This window comes from Salvelinus fontinalis, unplaced genomic scaffold (assembly GCF_029448725.1).
Source record: "Salvelinus fontinalis isolate EN_2023a unplaced genomic scaffold, ASM2944872v1 scaffold_0483, whole genome shotgun sequence".
In the NCBI taxonomy this organism is placed as follows: domain Eukaryota; kingdom Metazoa; phylum Chordata; class Actinopteri; order Salmoniformes; family Salmonidae; genus Salvelinus; species Salvelinus fontinalis.
Window position 1 is genome coordinate 82,145 of NW_026600692.1, and position 13,255 is coordinate 95,399.

A 13,255-nucleotide genomic window follows, 5' to 3' on the forward strand; every position below is an offset into this window, starting at 1 on the left:
GTCATGTTGTCAATGTTTATTCACTGGGGTGTATGGGTCGACAAACTTTACATGCGAACTAACTCATTTTGTTCCGTTTGTTCATCTTATGATGATCCTCAGATGAACCAAAAGAAGGCAGGAGCTTACTGGGGGAAATGGAAGAACTGGTTGAGTTCCCACCCAACTACACTGAACAAAAATAACACGCAACATACAACAATTTCAAAGATTTTCCTGAGGTACAGTTCATAAAAAGGAAATCAGTCTATTGAAATAAATTCATTAGGTCCTAATATATGGATTTCCCATAACTGGGAATACAGAATTGCATCTGTTGGTCACAGATACCTTAGGGGGAAAAAGGTAGGGCCGTGTATCAGAAAACCAGTCAGTATCTGGTGTGACCACCATTTGCCTCATGCAGCGTGACACATTTCCTTCACATAGTTGATTGTGGCCTGTGGAATGTTGTCCCACTCCTCTTCAATGGCTGTGTGAAGTTGATGGATATTGGCGGGAACTGGAACACGCTGTCGTACATGTAGATCCAGAGCATCCCAAACATGCTCAAAGGGTGACATGTCTAGTGAGTATGCAGGCCATGGAAGAACTGGGACATTTTCAACTTCCAGGAATTGTGTACAGATCCTTACAACATGGGGCTGTGCATTATCATGCTGAAACATGAGGTGATGGATCTCGCCACAGTATCTCTACATTCAAATTGCCATCAATAAAATGCAATTGTGTTCATTGTCGGTAGCTTATGCCTGCCCAATCAGTGGAGGCTCCTCAGAGGAGGAAGGGGAGAGGACCTTTCTCCTCAGTGAATTTTTCCTCAGTGAAAAATAGTGAACAAGTTTTTAGATGAAACACAAAAATGGATTCACGTCACCAAATAATTGATTAAACATTGTTTTGCAATGAAGGTCTACAGCACTGTAGGGTAGCACCATGGTGTAGCCAGAGGACAGATAGTTTCCGTCCTCCTCTGAGTACATTGACTTAAATTCAAAACTTAGGAGGCTCATGGTTCTCACCATTCCATAGACTTACACAGTAATTATGATAACTTCCGGAGGGCAGCATGAACTGACATGTTGTCCACCCAATCAAAGTATCAGAGAATTAATCTAGTACTGAAAGCATAAGCTACAGCTAGCTAGCACTGCAGTGTCTAAAATGTGGTGAGTAGTTTACTCAAAGAGAAAGACAATTGTTGAACAGTTTTGAAAAAGTTCAAAAATAAAGGAGAGGAGTTAGAGGGAGAGCTAGCTATATTTAGTATTTTTTTCCCACTTTCACTTAGCTAGTGAATGCAGCTAGCTAGTTTAGCCTACTCAAACACATGGCTCAAGCAGAGAATGATGCTATATTAGCTAGCTGGCTATGAATATTCAAACACTGGAACTCTTCCAAGAAAACATTTCTGAAATGGAAGCAAACGGAACGAAACTGGGATAACAAAAAGAAAACCAGCCCCGTCGCGGACCAGGATGTCTTGCTCCCAGACAGACTTAATAACTTTTTTGCTCGCTTTGAGGACAATACAGTGCCAGTGACACGGCCCGCTACCAAAACCTGCGGGCTCTCCTTCACTGCAGCCAACGTGAGTAAAACATTTAAACGTGTTAACCCTCGCAAGGCTGCAGGCCCAGACGGCATTCCCAGCCGCGTCCTCAGAGCATGCGCAGACCAGCTGGCTGGTGTGTTTAAGAACATATTCAATCAATCGCTATCCCAGTCTGCTGTTCCCACATGCTTCAAGGGGGCCACCATTGTTCCTGTTCCCAAGAAAGCTAAGGTAACTAAACTAAATGACTACCGCCCCGTAGCACTCACTTCCATCATCATAAAGTGCTTTGAGAGACTAGTCAAGGACCATATCACCTCCACCCTACCTGACACCCTAGACCAGGGGTGTCAAACTCATTCCACGGAGGGCCTAGTGTCTGCAGGTTTTTGGTTTTTCCTTTCAATAAAGCCCTAGACAACCAGGTGTGGGGAGTTCCTAACTAATTAGTGATGTTAATTCATCAATCAAGTACAAGGGAGGACCGAAAACCCGCAGACACTCGGCCCTCCGTGGAATGAGTTTGACACCTGTGCCCTAGACCCACTCCAATTTGCTTACCGACCCAATAGGTCCACAGACGACGCAATCGCAACCACACTGCAAACTGCCCTAACCCATCTTGACAAGAGGAATACCTATGTGAGAATGCTGTTCATCGACTACAGCTCAGCATTTAACACCATAGTACCCTCCAAACTCGTCATCAAGCTCGAGACCCTGGGTCTCGACCCCGCCCTGTGCAACTGGGTCCTGGACTTCCTGACGGGCCGCCCCCAGGTGGTGAGGGTAGGTAACAACATCTCCACCCCGCTGATCCTCAACACTGGGGCCCCACAAGGGTGCGTGCTCAGCCCTCTTCTGTACTCCCTGTTCACCCACGACTGCGTGGCCATGCACGCCTCCAACTCAATCATCAAGTTTGCAGACGACACTACAGTGGTAGGCTTGATTACCAACAACGACGAGACGGCCTACAGGGAGGAGGTGAGGGCCATCGGAGTGTGGGGTCAGGAAAATAACCTCACACTCAACGTCAACAAAACATAGGAGATGATTGTGGACTTCAGGAAACAGCAGAGGGAGCACCCCCCTATCCACATCGACGGGACAGTAGTGGAGAAGGTGGAAAGTTTTAAGTTCCTCGGGGTACACATCACGGACAAACTGAATTGGTCCACCCACACAGACAGCGTTGTGAAGAAGGTGCAGCAGCGCCTCTTCAACCTCAGGAGGCTGAAGAAATTCGGCTTGTTACCAAAGCAATTCACAAACTTCTACAGATGCACAATCGAGAGCATCCTGTCGGGCTGTATCACCGCCTGGTACGGCAACTGCTCCGCCCACAACCGTAAGGCTCTCCAGAGGGTAGTGAGGTCTGCACAACGCATCACCGGGGGCAAACTACCTGCCCTCCAGGACACCTACACCGCCCGATGTCACAGGAAGGCCATAAAGATCATCAAGGACAACAACCACCCGAGCCACTGCCTGTTCACCCCGCTATCATCCAGAAGGCGAGGTCAGTACAGGTGCATCAAAGCAGGGACGGAGAGACTGAAAAGCAGCTTCTATCTCAAGGCCATCAGACTGTTAAACAGCCACCACTAACATTTAGTGGCCGCTGCCAAAATACTGACTCAACTCCAGCCACTTTAATAATGGGAATTGATGGAAATTATGTAAAAATGTATCACTAGCCACTTTAAACAATGCCACTTAATATAATGTTTACATACCCTACATTACTCATCTCATATGTATATACTGTACTCTATATCATCTACTGCATCTTGCCATCTTTATGTAATACATGTATCACTAGCCACTTTAAACTATGCCACTTTATGTTTACATACCCTACATTACTCATCTCATATGTATAGACTGTACTGCATCTTGCCTATGCCGTTCTGTACCATCACTCATTCATATATCTTTATGTACATATTCTTTATCCCTTTACACTTGTGTGTATAAGGTAGTAGTTGTGGAATTGTTAAGTTAGATTACTTGTTGGTTATTACTGCATTGTCGGAACTAGAAGCACAAGCATTTCGCTACACTCACATTAACATCTGCTAACCATGTGTATGTGACAAATAAAATTTGATTTGATAAACATAACAGCCCCAGACCATTATTATTCCTCCTCCACCAAACTTTACAGTTGGCACTATGCGTTGCGTCAGGTAGCGTTCTCCTGGCATCTACCAAACCCAGATTCGTCTGTCACCAGATGGTGAAACGTGATTCATCACTGCAGAGAATGCGTTTCCACTAGTCCAGAGTCCAATGGCGGCGAGCTTTACACCACTCCAACCAACATTTGGCATTGCGCATGGTGATCTTAGGCTTGTGCGCAGCTGCTCGGCCATGGAAACGCAATTCATGAAGCTCCCGACGAACAGTTCTTGTGCTGACATTGCTTCCAGATGCAGTTTGGAACCCGGTAGTGAGTGTTGCAACCGAGGACAGATGGTTTTCACGAGCTACACACTTCAGCGGTCCCGTTCTGTGAGCTTGTGTGGCCTACCACTTCGAGGCTGAGCCGTTGTTGCTCCTAGACATCTTCCCTTCACAATAACAGCACTTACAGTTGACCGGGGCAGCTCTAGCAGGGCAGAAATTTGACGAACTGACTTGTTTGAAAGGTGGCATCCTATGACGGTGCCACGATGAAAGTCACTGAGTTCTTCAGTAAGGCAATTCTACTGACAATGTTTGTCTATGGAGATTGCATGGCTGTGTGCTCGATTTTATACAACTGTCAGGAACGGGTGTGGCTGAAATAGCCACATCCACTAATTGCAAGGGATGTCCACCTACTTTAGTGTGTATATATAGTGTCCCTGAATTTGTCCAATAGAAACTCTTGTTTGCAACTGTTGTCCTCCTTAGGCAGTTAGCCTAGCTGCATCATAGTTTGTCCTCCTTAGGCAGTTAGCCTAGCTGCATAATAGTTTGTCCTCCTTAGGCAGTTAGCCTAGCTGCATCATAGTTTGTCCTCCTTAGGCAGTTAGCCTAGCTGCATAATAGTTTGTCCTCCTTAGGCAGTTAGCCTAGCTGCATAATAGTTTGTCCTCCTTATGCAGTTAGCCTAGCTGCGTCATAGTTTGTCCTCCTTATGCAGTTAGCCTAGCTGCATCATAGTTTGCATCCCTTGAGTAAGTAAAGCATTCATTAGTACTAATACATCATTTTTACTACATGATGTTCCATCTTTTTATTTATTAATGTGTATAGTTATGTGGTAGTACAGTATTTTCAAGCAATAACAAGTTAGTGTCTTGAACATATGAATTTGTACATTTATTGTCGATATTTGCTGATATTTATGTTAACGTGCTTCTTTACCTGCAGAGACAGTGTGTCTAATAAACACCTGTGCTGCCAGCTCCATGGTTGTGAAGGGTGACAAACTAATGTGTTTGTCCGTCAGCTTTGGTACCATCCTGATTGGGTGCCTTTTTTCCATCTCGTAAAACAACACCAGATGGTCCCACCAGACTTGGTGAATTAAAAGAAATGACATTTGTCCATTTTTATTGTCATTTTTTATTTTATCCATTTAATTGTAATCATAACATCTTTGAATCTACATTCATCCCATGACTCTTGAAGTTATTCCACACTAATTTGACCTAGTGAGGAACAACAAAAATGAAGGGGATTGTGTTGTCTTCAACTGTGATGCAGTGGGCCCCGTCAGTGTGGTCTTCAACTGTGATGCAGTGGGCCCCGTCAGTGTGGTCTTCAACTGTGATGCAGTGGGCCCCGTCAGTGTGGTCTTCAACTGTGATGCAGTGGGCCCCGTCAGTGTGGTCTTCAACTGTGATGCAGTGCGCCCCGTCAGTGTGGTCTTCAACTGTGATGCAGTGAGAGGAGTGTAACGTAGACTCCAGAAGGCAGCCTTTCTTGCTACTCCTGTGACCAGTACCCAAAGGAGGAACCTTACATTCTTACTGATCGTGTCCTGCTATAGTTAGTGTATATGGACTCCATCCCTGTAGACAGCAGACTTTTGGGGTCTACGTCACACTCCTTCGCTTCAATCAAAGCCGACACATTCCTCTCTGAGACACCGCCATGACAACCATTGCCTGATTAGCAACACCCCCAATAATAGAACATATAGAATAAAGACCCACACTTTATCCTGACCTATGAAACATCACAATAAAGACCCTCACTTTATCCTGTCCTATGAAACATCACAATAAAGACCCACACTTTATCCTGTCCTATGAAACATCACAATAAAGACCCACACTTTATCCTGTCCTATGGAACATCACAATAAAGACCCACACTTTATCCTATGAAACATCAGAACAAAGACACACACTTTATCCTATGAAACATCACAATAAAGACCCACACTTTATCCTATGAAACATGTTCAGTTGCTGCCCTCTGAAACCTAATGTGTTGAAGCTCTGCTCTGATGCTACACATGGTGTATATCTTTCTTTTTAGTCCATTGCCCTATTGAGGGGATACATGCACAATGTGATCAAATGCTCTACTTTCATGATTTTTTACATGTTCTATATTTTTCACCATGTCAACAGGCACTTAATAAATGTACAACCTTTTGAGTTGTGTCTATTTTCTGAAGATGCATTTAACTTATAGTAGACTATATTTTGTGGGTATTCTTACTTTATCTGATCACAGGGCAACAGAACATAAGTAGTTGCCTATACAATGTTTTACAGACATCTACCATCATTTAAAAGTTACTTAATGGTGTTCAACAGCTCGATAAATTACCTTGAAATGACCCGGCGTCACAAATTATTGGCTTCTATTGATTGTGCAGCATACATAGCCTTTGATGTAACACAGCTGGACACGTTGGTAAACTACCGTTCGCTAGCCATGCTGCCTCATGCTAGCTGTGTTAAACCCAGCTGTAGTTTAGTTTCATTGCTGGTAGCTAGCATGTTTGATACATCAGTAGGCATTGCTTTGGTGATTGATTGCATGGGTAGTCATGGATACAGCCCACTACTGATTACACAACTAACGACGTGTGCCATCGCCATGTCTTAATTACTCCAGATGCATCTTCTCATTATGTAGTACATACCTTTCCACGTCTGTTGGAAACTGGACAAGGGATTTTACGCCCTTCCTCTGGATTGCAGCACATAGCCTCATCGTTGTAATAAACGCAGTCGTTATCAGTATCTTTGACAACAAACACATGAGATTCCAGCTCAACAATTTCATAATCAATCGGGAAATTAGCTTTGCATAAATCATTCGAGATATATATATATTGCTTCTCCCCCTAAACAAAATAACAAGAGAACATTTTACAGTAAACAATGTATTTATTGATGAAATATGTTTCTTATCGTGAAAAAAGTTGATTCACAGAAGTAGTGGGAAAACTTGCAAATAAATCGATTTCTAGCTATTTAAACCAAGTACGTTTTTTTTTGGTGATTTGTGAATTAGCCAGCCGGCTAGATATCTACTTGGGACAAGCTAGCTAGCTACCGTGAAAAACAGGATGGAAACCATTTGTGCCCTACTGAATGACGTTCATTAGGAAAACACCCACTATCTAGTGCACTCGTCCTAAATAAAGTAATATCCATAAACAATTAGGTAAGTCTACCAAATGGTGTGCACTCTGTTACAGATTTTAGTTTTGGAAACAGAGAGCAAATGTTTCATTGATGAGAAAATGAGCTGAATGTCGGCCAAAATACATCTCGTTCAATTTTTTAACACTGCTGACCACTGGGCTTCCTCTCAATACCAAATATGCCAAACCGGATGCTTCACATTTATACATGCCAGTGAATTATCTGTGGTACAATGGTAGAACAATCTAGGTGATGAGTTCATCTCTTAAATCAACATCTAGCGAGATTGAGTCGGTTTACCTTGATTCACAGAACAGTAGCTGGGTTTCCATCCAATTGGAGACAGATTTTCATGTGAATATTCTAAAATCACAAAACTATATGCTCATTTTCCCATCAAATTGACTTGTTGCAGATAAAAGGCTGCGTGTGATGACCTAGTGACCTTTTGTAGTTAAATTTCCATGTACCGAATAAGAATACTTCAATAAATGTGTCACATTTTCAACTCAAATTATGGTTTCGAACAACTTTGACGGACAGGCTAAGAATCTTTGTTCATTTAGAGAACTTGGTGGTCAGAAAGGCTAAACTATGGCTATTTTATGTGTGTGTGTGTGTGTGTGTGTGTGTGTGTGTGTGTGTGTGTGTGTGTGTGTGTGTGTTTGTCAGTGGAGGCTGGTGGGAGGAGCTATAGGAGGACGGCCTCATTGTAATGGCTGGAATGGAATAAATGGAACGGTATCAAAAACACATAAAACATATGGAAACCACGTTTGACTCCGTTTCATTTATATAACCTCTTCTGGTGTGTGTTGTTGTTTGGTTTGCGAATGAGTAGGATCCAATATCGCATAATTATTATATCATGTCTGTGATTCACACTCCCGCACAACAGGTGGCGTAAGTCTACATTTGTAGACAGGCCTAGTCTGTCGAAGGAGAAAATGCGGAAATTGACATTGCGTTTGTTTTGGATTTTTTTTTTTGGAAGCGATGTCAAGGCATAAATAACACTACTCGTCAAACAATCAACAAATAACTCCACACAAAGTATTTATGATTTCGCTTTAGCTACCAAAACAAGGCTTCAGGTAAGAATCCCCCCTCAGTCGAAGGGGTCTGTTGTAAGGCAAATGGCCAGGCATGGCCTAGCTAGCTAGCGGTAGCTAATGATACTCAACTCTTAGCTAGCTAGTAAACAATGTCACAACATACTTTTTGTAGCTCACAAGTTAGTACAACATGTAAATATGTAGCTAGGTAACTAACTAAATCAAATATGATGTAGTTAATAGCGAAAGCTATTGGCTAAAACCGAACCCATTCATACTGACGCTAACTACCTTTAGCACCTATTGACGATAGTATCTTCTCAGTAATCACGTTTCCATCCACTGTTTTTATGTAAAGTCGTACTGTATTAAAAAAAATCACTAGCGCTACAGCTGTGATGGAAACTGGACGTTTCGGTACAATTTTATAAATGGCAACAGATAATTTGTTCGTTCGACGTGGTGGGATATTTTTGTGTCAGTAAAATGTAATTATGCGAGAAATGGCGGTGGAAACTATCATATCAAAGTGAACTTGGCTAACGTGATGACGTGTGGTCCTACCACTATGGATCGGCAGACCATGCAGTTGATTAAACTACCGATTAAATCAATTATGATGAATTTTACAGGGTGGTGAAAGTGCACGGTGATGAGCTTGATGCTCCTGTCCAATAAAAGTCAAGGGTCTTATTCTGGTGACATGGTGATTTGATGGTTGACTGCCTTTTGACACGTAAAAATATTCCTGCTCTTATCCATAATAAACTCATGTAGACTAAAAAAAAAAATACTGTCGGCTGCCACTGTGTTAAAACCGATATAGTAAGTAAGTGTATATTTTGCATTTGTGAAATTATTTTGATGTGATATGAAAGTTGTGTTTCTAAAACAGTACCGCAATTGGGAATTTATTCAAGTTTAGATGGAGTATTTGGCTGTTTTGGCTGCCAGTGCCATTTCGCCTCTAAAGAGAACATGTAAGGTCATTGGACTATGAAGGTGTCCTCATACAGGTTCAGTTTGTTCCAAGCAGAACTCAGCTAAGAGAAGCGTCTGCTCGCATACTCTCTAATGACCTTCGCTTGGAAAAACTTGAGAAAAGCAGCAATATTACAGTTTGTCCCTGTTGAGCCACCGTAGCAACAGCATAGCCAGAAACACTTCCTCAAAATAGTATGAATTAATCAATGATAAATCAAGGAATCTGCCATTAATTTTGACGGTTTTGCCGAAGAGGTGTTAGTCGCGCAATTTTACATCTACCTAAGATGTTTGGTGCAGTATTTCTCAAGTAGAAAAACATTGCATGAAAACTCTCCTTGAATGACAACCAACACTTCATTTTCCCACTCCTACTAGGAGTAGTACTGTTGACCAATCACTGACAAAGGGGTGTAGACTTCAGCTACTGAACTGTGACCTGCCTCAACAACAGCAACAACAAAAAATAATTTTGGGCACAAACAGCCGAAGACCAAAACATCACCAAATGTTGTAGTAATATATGTGCCAATTGTTTTGCCTGGGAAGCATGCATCTTAAAGAGTAAAGTTAGGCTCCTTTAGTCCATCACTGGGCTAGATGAAACCCAAATAGCTCATGTTAGCCAGCTACATCTACCTCACAATTTTAGACTTTATTTAGTAGCTTAGCCAGCCAAAGGCCCGGGATAGGGAACTAAGTTTCCGTATCAATAATTGAATACATCGGAAAATAAGGGATTTTTTAAATTTTTAAGCAAGGGACGTGTGATTGCGGTCTAGTTTAAAGTTTTATTGGTCGTATGTATAGGATACACATGGTATACACTATTCAAGGCTTGCTTACTTGTAGGTTCCTTCTGGACAATGTAACAAAGAAATAATACAAGATAAGAATACGACCATAAAGTAAATAGCTCAGTAGAATAGAATAAACATTTTAGCATCAGTATAATACAGGAAGGCACAATTTATAGTCCCACATTTACACATGTTTGGGGGATGGGGGGGCAACTAGCTAGCTAGCAAGGCATCAAATGACATAACAGTCCTGCATTTCATACAGCCTTTTTTTAAATGTTATTTTACAGGTTGTCTGCATCACAGGAGAGATGGCATCAGTGAAAGACTGCAGTCAAACTCTCCGGCTCAATGTCATCACCAAAGATAAAGAAGAGGAAGTGAAGATCTGGGAATGTGACGATTACCCAGGTAGGAGAACAGGGTTTATCATGGGAATAGGATGATTACCCAGGTAACAGAGCAGGTTTTATCATGGGAATAGGACGATTACCCAGGTAGGAGAGCAGGGTTTATCATGGGAATAGGACGATTACCCAGGTAGGAGAGCAGGTTTTATCATGGGAATAGGACGATTACCCAGGTAACAGAGCAGGGTTTTATCATGGGAATGTGATGATTACCCAGGTAACAGAGCAGGGTTTTATCATGGGAATGTGATGATTACCCAGGTAGGAGAGCAGGTTTTATCATGGGAATAGGATGATTACCCAGGTAACAGAGCAGGTTTTATCATGGGAATAGGATGATTACCCAGGTAACAGAGCAGGTTTTATCATGGGAATAGGATGATTACCCAGGTAACAGAGCAGGTTTTATCATGGGGATAGGACGATTACCCAGGTAACAGAGCAGGTTTTATCATGGGAATGTGACGATTACCCAGGTAACAGAGCAGGTTTTATCATGGGAATAAGATGATTGCCCAGGTAACAGAGCAGGTTTTATCATGGGGATAGGACGATTACCCAGGTAACAGAGCAGGTTTTATCATGGGAATAGGATGATTACCCAGGTAACAGAGCAGGTTTTATCATGGGAATAGGATGAATACCCAGGTAACAGAGCAGGTTTTATCATGGGGATAGGACGATTACCCAGGTAACAGAGCAGGTTTTATCATGGGAATGTGACGATTACCCAGGTAACAGAGCAGGTTTTATCATGGGAATAAGATGATTACCCAGGTAACAGAGCAGGTTTTATCATGGGGATAGGACGATTACCCAGGTAACAGAGCAGGTTTTATCATGGGAATAAGATGATTACCCAGGTAACAGAGCAGGTTTTATCATGGGGATAGGACGATTACCCAGGTAACAGAGCAGGTTTTATCATGGGAATAGGACGATTACCCAGGTAACAGAGCAGGGTTTATCATGGGAATAGGATGATTACCCAGGTAACAGAGCAGGGTTTATCATGGGAATAGGATGAATACCCAGGTAACAGAGCAGGTTTTATCATGGGAATAGGATGAATACCCAGGTAGGAGAGCAGGTTTTATCATGGGAATAGGATGATTACCCAGGTAACAGAGCAGGGTTTATCATGGGAATAGGATGAATACCCAGGTAACAGAGCAGGTTTTATCATGGGAATAGGACGATTACCCAGGTAACAGAGCAGGGTTTATCATGGGAATAGGATGAATTCCCAGGTAGGAGAGCACGTTTTATCATGGGAATAGGATGATTACCCAGGTAACAGAGCAGGGTTTATCATGGGAATAGGATGAATACCCAGGTAGGAGAGCAGGTTTTATCATGGGAATAGGATGATTACCCAGGTAACAGAGCAGGGTTTATCATGGGAATAGGATGATTACCCAGGTAACAGAGCAGGTTTTATCATGGGAATAGGATGATTACCCAGGTAACAGAGCAGGGTTTTATCATGGGAATAGGATGATTACCCAGGTAACAGAGCAGGGTTTTATGGGGAACAGCGTCTGCTGGTTTACATACTTACCTTTTAGCCAGACAGATTGATTACGTCATTATTTTTAAGATGCTATCCTATTTTTCATTTGCTGTTGTGGCTTGAGCACGGCAGATTAAAAGACATACTTGGGTTATTTAGTTGTTTGCCTGCCCCACTTTGTTACATGGTTTTAGTAATAACAACAACAACAACAACAACAAAATATCCCCTGCAAGTTGACTAGTTTTAATACTATAGTTTTGATGGTATGTTTATTTGCAGCCTTTGACATGGTCTTCTGTTCTCATTCACACAGAAGAGAGTCCAGAGATGGCATCAGTGGAGACGGCAGACAGCAGTGAAACACTGGGGCTGAATGCCACCGTTAACAAAGAGGAGAAGGAAGACATTGGTGAATCTGTTGATCATGGTAAAAGCAGGTTTTAAGTAGTATTTTTAGGCCTGTCAGAGTATTAAAAAACAAAACAAATTAGTTGATTAATCTCAGTTTTAAAGGCGCTCACCAGTTGTAGGAGAACTCGTACACATTGTAAATAGAATACATAATTTCAGAACGTGACCCTACCGCTTGCATGTCCATATCAGACTGGGAATACGTTCATGATCTCCTCCTATCTGCAAGTATAGTCAATGACATTACACCTTATTGACATCTAACTTTCACCAACCAGTTATAATACATATCCATTAAATACACATTTCTGCAGTGGCAAGTGGAAACATAATTAACCCCGTTACATATGACTAAGTGGCTTTGGATAAAAGCGTCTGCTAAATGTTCTTATTTTTTTATTTAACCTTTATTTAACTCGGCAAAGTCGGTTAAAGAACAAATTCTTATTTACAATGACGGCCTACCCCGGCCAAACCCCAACGCTGGGGCCAATTGTGCGCTGCCCTATGGGACTCCCGATCATGGCCGGTTGTGAGACAGCCCGGAATCGAACCAGGGTCTGTAGTGACGCAAATGGCATGTATCATATACTGTGTCATTGTCCTTAAAAAAGAAGACAAAGGAAATGTAGCATTATTGTTCCAAGCAGAGAAACCTACCACGGATCTCCAGACACTTAAAGCAGAGAAACCTACCACGGATCTCCAGACACTTAAAGCAGAGAAACCCTACCACGGATCTCCAGACACTTAAAGCAGAGAAAACCTACCACGGATCTCCAGACACTTAAAGCAGAGAAACCTACCACGGATCTCCAGACACTTAAAGCAGAGAAACCCTACCACGGATCTCCAGACACTTAAAGCAGAGAAAGCTACCACGGATCTCCAGACACTTAAAGCAGAGAAACCCTACCACGG

General features: G+C 42.3%; 1 long non-coding RNA gene across 1 annotated transcript; it reads left to right on the forward strand.

Annotated features, from left to right (window-relative positions):
• The first annotated feature begins 8,061 nt into the window (after positions 1-8,061).
• On the forward strand, positions 8,062-13,247 carry LOC129846224 (uncharacterized). The gene is made up of 3 exons (XR_008758224.1): positions 8,062-8,252; positions 10,288-10,408; positions 12,237-13,247. It is a non-coding gene; the product is annotated as an uncharacterized LOC129846224 (long non-coding RNA).
• The last annotated feature ends 8 nt before the right edge of the window (positions 13,248-13,255 follow it).